This window comes from Triturus cristatus, chromosome 8 (assembly GCF_964204655.1).
Source record: "Triturus cristatus chromosome 8, aTriCri1.1, whole genome shotgun sequence".
In the NCBI taxonomy this organism is placed as follows: Eukaryota; Metazoa; Chordata; class Amphibia; order Caudata; family Salamandridae; genus Triturus; species Triturus cristatus.
In genome coordinates, this window is record NC_140591.1 from 844747657 (window position 1) to 844757199 (window position 9543).

Below are 9543 nucleotides of genomic sequence, written 5' to 3' on the forward strand. Positions count from 1 at the left end.
GTAGTTCAACAATAACATTTCCAAATCACGTTGGGTTCTTTTTGAAACATTATGGGCCCCATTACGATCCGCCCGCCACCGTAACGGAAAACGGGACCAACCGCCAGAGGTGCCGCGGTTCCGTGGGGCCAATTAGGAGGAGACCGCCACCCTGGCGGTCCCAACCCACATCTTTTACATTGTGGCGGGCGGTGCTGTAAGCAGCACCCGCCGCAATGTAAAAGATGCATGTTGTGCATTGACATGCACAATGTGACAGGCCCCGCATGGTGCCTGCCACCTTGTGCATGCCAATGAAGGGGGGTACACCCCAAACACCCAGGGGGCTCACAACAGGCCCCCAAAGCCAAAGACCGCATGCCTTTTCATGGCGGCATTGCCGTCATGGAAATGCCCAAATCCACACACATCATAATATGGCGGGCGGAGCCTGCTGGGCACCGCCACAATATTATGACCCAGGACCGCACGGCAGGCAATTGTAACTATTTCCTGCCTGCGGAAAAGCGGCAGCCAGTCTTTCCGTCTGCCGCTGTACCCCCTGCCATTGTAATATGGCGGGGGGTAAATGGAGGGTGGGTGGGGAAAGATGTTGGGCGGATCGCCACCTCCGGTCGGGGTGGCGATCCGCCCGACATCATAATTGACCCCTATGTGTCAGTAGCATGATGTTTTACATAGTATAAAACCTTCAGTACTGTAATCAAATTGATTATGCCGATTTTCCAACATAGCATCATGTCGTATTTATGAAATGTAAGTATTAGGTATTACATGATTTGCTGGTGTAGTACCAATTCATATAAACACTAATTTGTTATTGGTCAACTAAAATGTGCTAATTTGTTGATACAGCAATTGCTGAATTTGTATTTACTAGATACGGACCCCGTTACTATCATTAATCATATGCTGGTAATTAATTTCTCAATAGTACTTTAGTCATATAGCATCAAAAATGCTGCCTTACATGTATAGTACCATAATTCTGCAATTCTCCAATGACAATATTATCTATACTTTTAATTTCTAATGCAAAGTGGATATATCTCAATCTTATAGATGTATTAAAAGTTCATCATGTAATACCTAATACCTACATTTCATAAATACGATTTGATTCTATGTTGGTGAATCGGCATAATCAATTTGATTGCAGTACTGAGTGTTTTATACTGTATAAAACATCAAGATATACACAAATAATTTTTTAAAAAGAACCCAATGTGATTTGGTAAGGTTATTGTTGAACTACAACTTCCACAATGCCTCATTATGGGCTAATGATGGATATGTATAAATAGAAGCAGTGAAGAAAGACTCACTTACTGTGAAAAAGTCCTTGTCAGGTCGAAACGCGTTGGTGTAGCAGTGTTCTCTGAATAAAGAACTTGTGAGAATTGATCTGAGTGCGGCGTTATTTGCAGATATATATATATATATATATATATTTTATCTACTGGCAGTTGCCAGTAGGTAGTTATAGTTAGGACTTAGTTTCCATAGTTAAAGTGTTTATTGATTTACCAATATCTTTGGTACCGTTTGATGAATCTCCGCGAAAGTTTCTAAATTAATGCCTTGCCCCGGTGAGCTCCTGACTTGAAAGTATCTGGGTGATTCATCGAGCGGGGGATGAGAAAAAAGGGGGGTCTCAAAACACGTTATCTATGTTAATTTTCATAGGAAACTTTAGACAAAGCTATGCCCCGAACTGCTGAATGGAATTACACCAAATTTGGCAAAAAGAAAGCTCTTGGTTCAGAAAGAAATCTGTTTTTTAAATGGTGCAAATCCATTTAGTAGTTCCTGAAATATTCATATTTAAAATATTTATATATCTGGTGACCACGGTGGATCCATGAACCCTCCCAGATACGAGCTAGATTCTGATTGGCTGCCAATACTCTAAACCCAAAAGTGTTGGCAGCCATCTTGTGACTCAGTTGAACCGAGTCACAAGAAAAAAGGTTATAAACAAGAAAAGGGGGCATGGTAGAAACACTCTGACCCCCTAGGCCTGGTCGGTCAGGGAGTCCCACAGGGACCTCCAGGGCCCAAAAAAGCATTTTTGAAAAAAATATCCAGAGGGATTTGCGTAGGGTTCGCAAATCCGGACAATTTTTATTTTATTTTAAATGAAGTGTGGACAATACTTGAATATGTAGTGGGCCCCCACAGCCCCAGGGACCACCACCTTCTCAGGGCTCTGTTAATTATACACCGGGGCACGTGCATCCCCTCAGCCCTGGGGCCACCACGTCCTCGGGGCTTTAAACCATAAGAGAGGGGGCCCCTCCAGGAGCCTTCCATGGTCCTGGGGACCTCTACCCCCTAGGGCCGGCTCCAGCGATGTGCCGGGGTGTCCGCCCCCAGTACATTGCAGCTTGAAATGGCAGGGTGGGAGCAGTGCTCACGCCCTGTCATTGCAAACGTTTGCTTCGCTTCATGGAAGCGAGAGCAGAAAAACTGCTCTTGTTTCCATGAAGCAAAGCAGATTTGCTTTTGGACAAGGGGAGCAGCATGTTAGCAGCTCACCTTGTCCAAAAGCAATGCCGGCTCCTGCAGGAGGAAGGGAGCCGGCAAGGACCGCAGGGCCCATCCCCCGCGGTCCCCAATGTGAGAGCATGTCCTGGGGGATGGGGTCCCCAGCCCGGATACCAAATAATGGGAGTGTGGATTTTTTTCTTTTGATTTTAGCGTCGCAACCCCATCACGGTTCTCAGGGCGCCCCCCTCCCATGTAACGTAGTGGTGGATTTGCGGATCTACCTAAAATATATTATTTAATTGTATATAATTTAGAAGGTAGTGTTGCATTTGTGAACTTGCTTTAAAAGGTAGTGAGATTGAAGTTAATAATAAGATTACATTTGATAGAGTTAGTAATAATATAAAAAAATTAAAAGTTAAACCTGAAAAGTGTTGTGTTGTAGTACATTGAATTCATGCTTTTGCAGATTCGAACGGGCTCGCAAATCTCAATTTGTTTTTTAAAAGTATGTATGTTTTAAAAAAAAATACGATTCACTATTGTGTTATAGGGTGGCTCTAAAAAGAGCCCTTATTTTCATTATGAGTTTGTTGTAGCTACATGTAAGTGAAGAGGAACAGCTTTAGGTTGTTGACAAAGGCTCTGTTCCCTTGATCTGTGAAGTGTACTCCATCACTTCTGTAGAGGTCATCCATATCAAAACGTAGATTGTTGTTATAGATGGAGCCCATCCTATGGTCTCTGAGGTAAGCAGAAATAGCTTTATTGACATTCTTTCTAGCTTTCTCAATCTGTGGACAGAAGTGAGTTGACCAATTCCATTTTTGTCTTTGGCATATATTAGAGTATACAAAGACAGTTTGAGGGAAAAACAACATCAATTGTGCAAAGGTATCCTTCATGAGCATTTCCAGGCATACGCCAGTCATTGTGCCTAGATCATTGCTACCACAGAGCACAATCATGAGGTCAGGGGATTGGAGATGCAAAAAAGTTTTAACCAAAGGCATCAATTAAAGCACACTTTAATCCGCTCTGTGCAATCCATTTAATATCCACAATTTGCTAAGCTAGGTCTTTGTAAATACCTCTGTTTTCAGCATACCTTTTGCACCAGAAAACAGAGCTGTCTCCTGCAATCCATACTGTAAGTATCTTGAAGGGATGTCTGGAAGTAATGAGAAGATGTCTGTAGCTGAGGTAGACAGTTGGTAGAGTGAGAGGTATCTAAAATGGTGGACAAGATGCTGCTTTTCAAAAAGCAGATAACTGATTGGCTGTTCATGAACATTGTACACTCAAAAATAGTATGCATCAACCTTTCTTACAGAAGCATGTTTCTTATTGATTATTTAAAAAATCTTGAAAGGTACAGTAGATGGGATTAGGTAATATTTTGCAAAAGTCAACCACACCTGCTATTTGCATTTGTAAGTTCCTGTGATGAACTTGAAAATATATTGAACTTGTAACCTGCCAGTACAGTTGAACTTTGCAGAAACTGTTACTATGGAAAATGAGATTAAGCAGACTGGGGGAAGGGGTGAAAGTTAACTGTGGTTTTAAAATATGAAATTGTAATTTATATATAAGTGATATGTTATTAAAGTAAGATTTCCCAAATCAGTAGTATGTTTAGAAGTGGTGTGTTCTTAAAATATAATACTAGTATTATTAGTAATAGGTTTTTGAACTCCTGTATGGATTTGTGGCTTAATCGTGACACTACACTGCGGCACCGCGGTGGAGTCGCGACTCCAGAACCAGTGCGGGCACTTTTAGAAGACAATTGAAAGGGTTAATATGTCTAACCAATAGAAATGTGTCTCACAATTTGAAACAATGTAGGAAGCAATGTGATTTGTTACTTACATTTATTTGTGTGGCGAAAGACCGGGAAAGTTTGCCATTACTGGTTTTACCTTGTTGAGAGTGGTTCATTACATTGAATGTGTGCAAAAGAAAATCTTTTATGAGTTTGATATTTTATATTTCACAATACTATTTGAAAAGTGCGTTACAAATCTGTGAGGTGTATTATGTATCAGCTTTATTTTCAAACTTTAAACATTATTCAAGAACTGTGATGTTTGAAATATGTTATTAAATGTAGAGATGTGTATTGTAGTTTGCTTTATTGTTCTTAAATGATGATTGAAATAGATTGTGTATAGTGATATGTGTATATTGGAAGATGGATTAGCGATTATGGTAGTGTTTATTAGTGTGCGGAAATGTAAAATTGAAGTACACCGCATCATTTTAGGTGTCGCTTTCAAATTGGAAGTGCAGTCTGTCAAGTTTTAAGGTGTGCATGGACTTGTGACTGAAGTATGTCTCTACTTGCATATGTATTCTCATATGTCTTATACATTTGAAGATGTAAGATGTATAACAAAGAGGTGTTATTGCTTTGTAAGTGGCTAGGCTCAACACTGAGTAGTAGTAGAATGGTGAAGCTGCAGCACAAAAGTGCTGACCTGAGGTATTCTTCATTAGGCTACTTAGTGTAAGTTTCTAGAGAGGTGCAGTAGAAATATGCCACATAATTTTTGGTGTTTGCTTGAAATGGGAAATGTGTTCTGTGAAGTTTTGAGGTCTGCATAGTGTTCTAATTGAGAAAACTCTCTACTTAGAGATATATTCTGATATGTGTTATCCATCTGAAGATGCTACACATGTAAAACACAGGTATACGAGTCTGTGGAAAGGTACTTTTCAAATATACCGCATAATTTTCAATGTCTGCCTGAAATGTCAAGTTTTAAGATCTAGGATCAACACTCTGAGTAGTAGTAGAATGGTGACGCAGCAGCAGAAAAGTGAGATTTAAGACATGTCAGAGGGATTAGTGATTTGCTTACTGTGTATTAGTGTGTAGAAAGGTAGACATGTAGTATGCTACATTCATCTAGGCATCTGTTTGAAATATGAAGTGTAGTCTGTCAAGTTTTAAGGCCTTCATGGTCTTGTGACGGAGGTATGTCTCGACTTGCACATGCATTCTGATACATGTTATGCATCTGAAGATGCTAGACGTATAAAACACAGGTATACATCGTTTTGTATATTTCTATTATATATGATGCTGCTGGCAAAAGGTACAGAGGTATATGCATGCATGCTTTCAGGAAGATGGTGTGACTTACAGCAGAGACATGTGATGGGTTGCTCCTTTATATTTGGCTAGGCCCAACACCCTAAGTAGTCGCAGACTGTTGAAGCTGCAGCACGAAAGTGAGGTTTAAGACATGTTAGGAAATGGATTAGTCATTAGGCTAGTTTAAATGAGTCTGTTGAAAGGTACACTTGAAGTATGCCACATAAATGTAGGTGTCTGAAAAGGGAAGTGCAGTCTCAAGTTTTAAAGTCTGCATGGTGTTGTGACTGAAGTATGTATTTACACATGTAGTCTGATATGTGTTATCCATCTGAAGATGCTAGACATGTTCCCTTGATATATGATGCTACTAGCAAAAGGTACACACACATGCATGCATTCTTTCAGGAATATGTTGAGACTTACAACAGAGATATGCAAAGGATTGCTTCTTTATATTTGGCTAGGCTCAACACCCTGAGTAATAGTAGAATGGTGAAGCTGCAGCACAAAAGTGAGGTTTAAGAAATGTTGGCAGAGGGATTAGTGATGAGGCTACTTTGTACGAGTCTGTGGAAAAACACAGGTATAGAAATAATTGTAAACTTGTTTTATAAATGGTCTCACTAGCAAAAATGTACACATGCATGGATGCTTTCAGGAATATTGTGAGACTTACAATAGAGACACGTGAAGGGTTGCTGCTTTATATTTGTGTAGGCTCAATACTTTAGGTATAATTTTGAAATGGGAACACCAGTTTGTGAAGTTTAAGGGACTTTATGGTGTTGTGAATGACGTTATGTGTCTACATTTATTGTCTGATGTATTATACATGTGAACCGGATTGGTTTGGGTAGTAGTAGAGACATCCTTTAGTTCTGCTCTGCCGTTCTGTTGCAGAGGTTGTTATAGCTTCTAAATGAAGGAATTGTGCAATGTCTGACATAGCTTGTTCAATACTCAGGTGCCATATTTTATGAGTAGAAATGAACACATACACTTTTTTTTACTCAAATTTAGATAGCATGCACTCTGAGATGCTACTATTTAAACATTTGGTTCTTATTATAGATTTGATAACATGTAAAGTATAATATTCTAAATATGTATGTGTTATGGAGCCATTTGCAATGCAATTGAAAGTATTTATTTATAGATGAGAATATTTGTATATAATTATTTTAATATTATATCGTTAATTTTAGAAACTATTTAAACTTTTCTTTTTTTCAGATACTCACCATTATTAGTAAGAAAGATTGAGTATGACCAGAAAAGATCATAAGAAAAGAGAAGAAAAAAACAGTACTATTGAAAGGAAAGAGAAAAGTAGAAATTAGATGAAGTTCAAAATGTGACATTGAAGAAAAAGACTTCTTGTAGGAGAACTAAAGAGTTTGTTAAAATACTTTTAAAGGATGTAATGAATTTTCAAAATGTGGAAGAGAGAAAGGAAAGTTCTACAACGAATCGGAAGGAAACAAAAAAAGGACATTATTGGAAAATCATGTTATGGGAAAACAATCCATGTTGGAAGAGAATGTATAAAAGTACAGTACTACACAATTTATTGAAAGATTGTAAAAAAATATTAGAAAAGGATCAGCAGCTTATAAGATAAAGCAACAAATTGAAAGTGTAGTAGAAAAAGGTTTTGAACTGAAACGAAAATTATTTATATTGGTATTGAAGAGAATGAAAATATTGAATAAAACAATGCAGTTTATGAATGAGAAAAGAAAAAGACTTGTTAATAGAAGTAACTTTTGCAAACAATTTGCTGGTGAATGGATGCACACTTCTAGTACTGAGCCTCTCTTTAACCCCTTCCATGCGTGTGACGGAGCGGTTCCGTCATGCGCGCCGGTCGCGCTGTGCGAATGACGGAACCGCTCAGTCACGGCCCCGCCCGCACACGAACCCTTCAGCACAGCGCGGTAATCCGCGCCGCGCTGAAGGGGTTAATGAAGGAAGCTATTTTCAACAAAATACATTAGTTCATGCAGTTGATACTAATGGTCGATGCTATGAGATGAAAGATGGTTGTCCCATTGCAAAAGAAAAGATGGTTCCTAAGAATGTAGAAGAAGTAATAGTTGAAGAAGTTTAAGGGAGACACACACAAGTATATGAGTGGGAATACAGCAGTATTTGACGGGAATCTATTGACATATTACAAATTGTTATACAAGGATATCCCCAAAAAAGTCTTAAACAGAAGATTAAGATGTTACAGGGACTAGATCCAAGTAAAGTAAGAAAATATGCTAATTGCAGGGTCATTCTCTGGCTTGTCTTTCAAGAAAATTGTGTCAAAGTACTTTCCATCATTTAGGAACATTAGCAGTATACCACTCAGAAATGCTGAAGTTAGTAAGGAGACTCTACTATGTAAAAAGTCCTGCATTATGTTTAAGTGAAATGAACACAGCTCCTTTGCATGGTTCAGTATCAGATGTAAAAAAATGTCTGTGATGATATACAGTTTCATTTCTTTGGTTCACAGGAGGAGTGCAGAGAAAGTGAGAGCTTGATAAGTGTAGGTGTTGAAGAACAGGTGGAAGATATTAGTACTGACAAGTTTGCAGAAGAAATTACAAAGTTTAAGATTGTTTCATCTGAAAAAGCAAACTATGTTTGTATTTGTTGTCAACGTACTCACTATAGAAGTCAAACTAGGAAAGTTGACGTATCTGCAAAAAGTGAAAAGGAAAACTATGATAAGTGGCAGCAATTTGGTGCTTATTTGTTGGTGGAAGGTTGTTTTGAGTTGGGTACTGATCAACGTATTTGTAAATATTCTTACAACAAGTTAGAAGAGAACAAAATGCCAGCTAGAGCTGTACATAACAAGTTAGAGTTGGTAACTAAACCTCCGTAACTGGCAGATTTAAATGCATACGAGTCCATTCTTATTCAATGTGTGCACCCGTTTCAGGCCATTGTTCATATGGAGCCTAAAACAGGTAATCTTCCTCCAACAGATTTACAAAGAGGTCTGAAAGTTAGAGTTGTGCACTTACCTTTAGAATTTAAGAAAAATATTGAAACTTTTGGTAGAGAGAGAGACAGTAATTATTCTAGTTAATGGTGTACCAACAAAGAGTTTAAAAATATGGCAAGAGTTAGTAGATGTTACAAAACTTCAAAAGACTACATTATATCTTGTACAGAACAAGATTTATTATACAAGTGTAAATGTGGAAGAACAGGAAATATGTTTAGAAGATGAAACAGACATTCAAAGTGGACAAACAGAAAAAGTGGATAAGTCCAGGAGTGAAGAGATTTACAAACATTACAGTATACATAATCTACTTTCAAAAGAAGTGATAGGAAACCGTATTGAATTATTTCAAATGAAGAAAGCAAACGTAACTCCCATGAGTGTATGGCAAAAAAGTTTAGAAGATCGTTGTTTTCTACAGCTGTTCCCCACTGGAGAAGGTGGACAATATGATAAACGAGCAGTATAGATTCCAGCTTCAGAATACCGCTTGACAAGATTGTACTCAGAAGATCCAAGATTTCGACAATGTATTCCATATATATTTCATCTTCTCTTTGAAAGTGACTTGTCTGCACTTTCATGTGCAGTGAACCACATATATTAAAAACAGGAGTTCATCTTACACATGTTTCTGCAAAGGAATTCATGGACAAAGTAGAACAAAGATGGTCATTTAGAAACTCAGTTAATAAATTTGATGGCATGTCAACGTGGTATGAATGATTATTGGTATCATCGTCAGGGAGAAGTTAAATGTATGTTAAGAAACTTAGGTACCCCTACGTGGTTGGTAACATTTAGCTGTGCTGAATATGCATGGGATGATTTACTTAAATTAAATGAGAAGTAAATTCAAATGTAAAAAATATTGAATTGAAGACAGCTGGAGAACTCTGTTCCTTGGATCCTGTAAATGTATGCAGGTATTTTAATCATA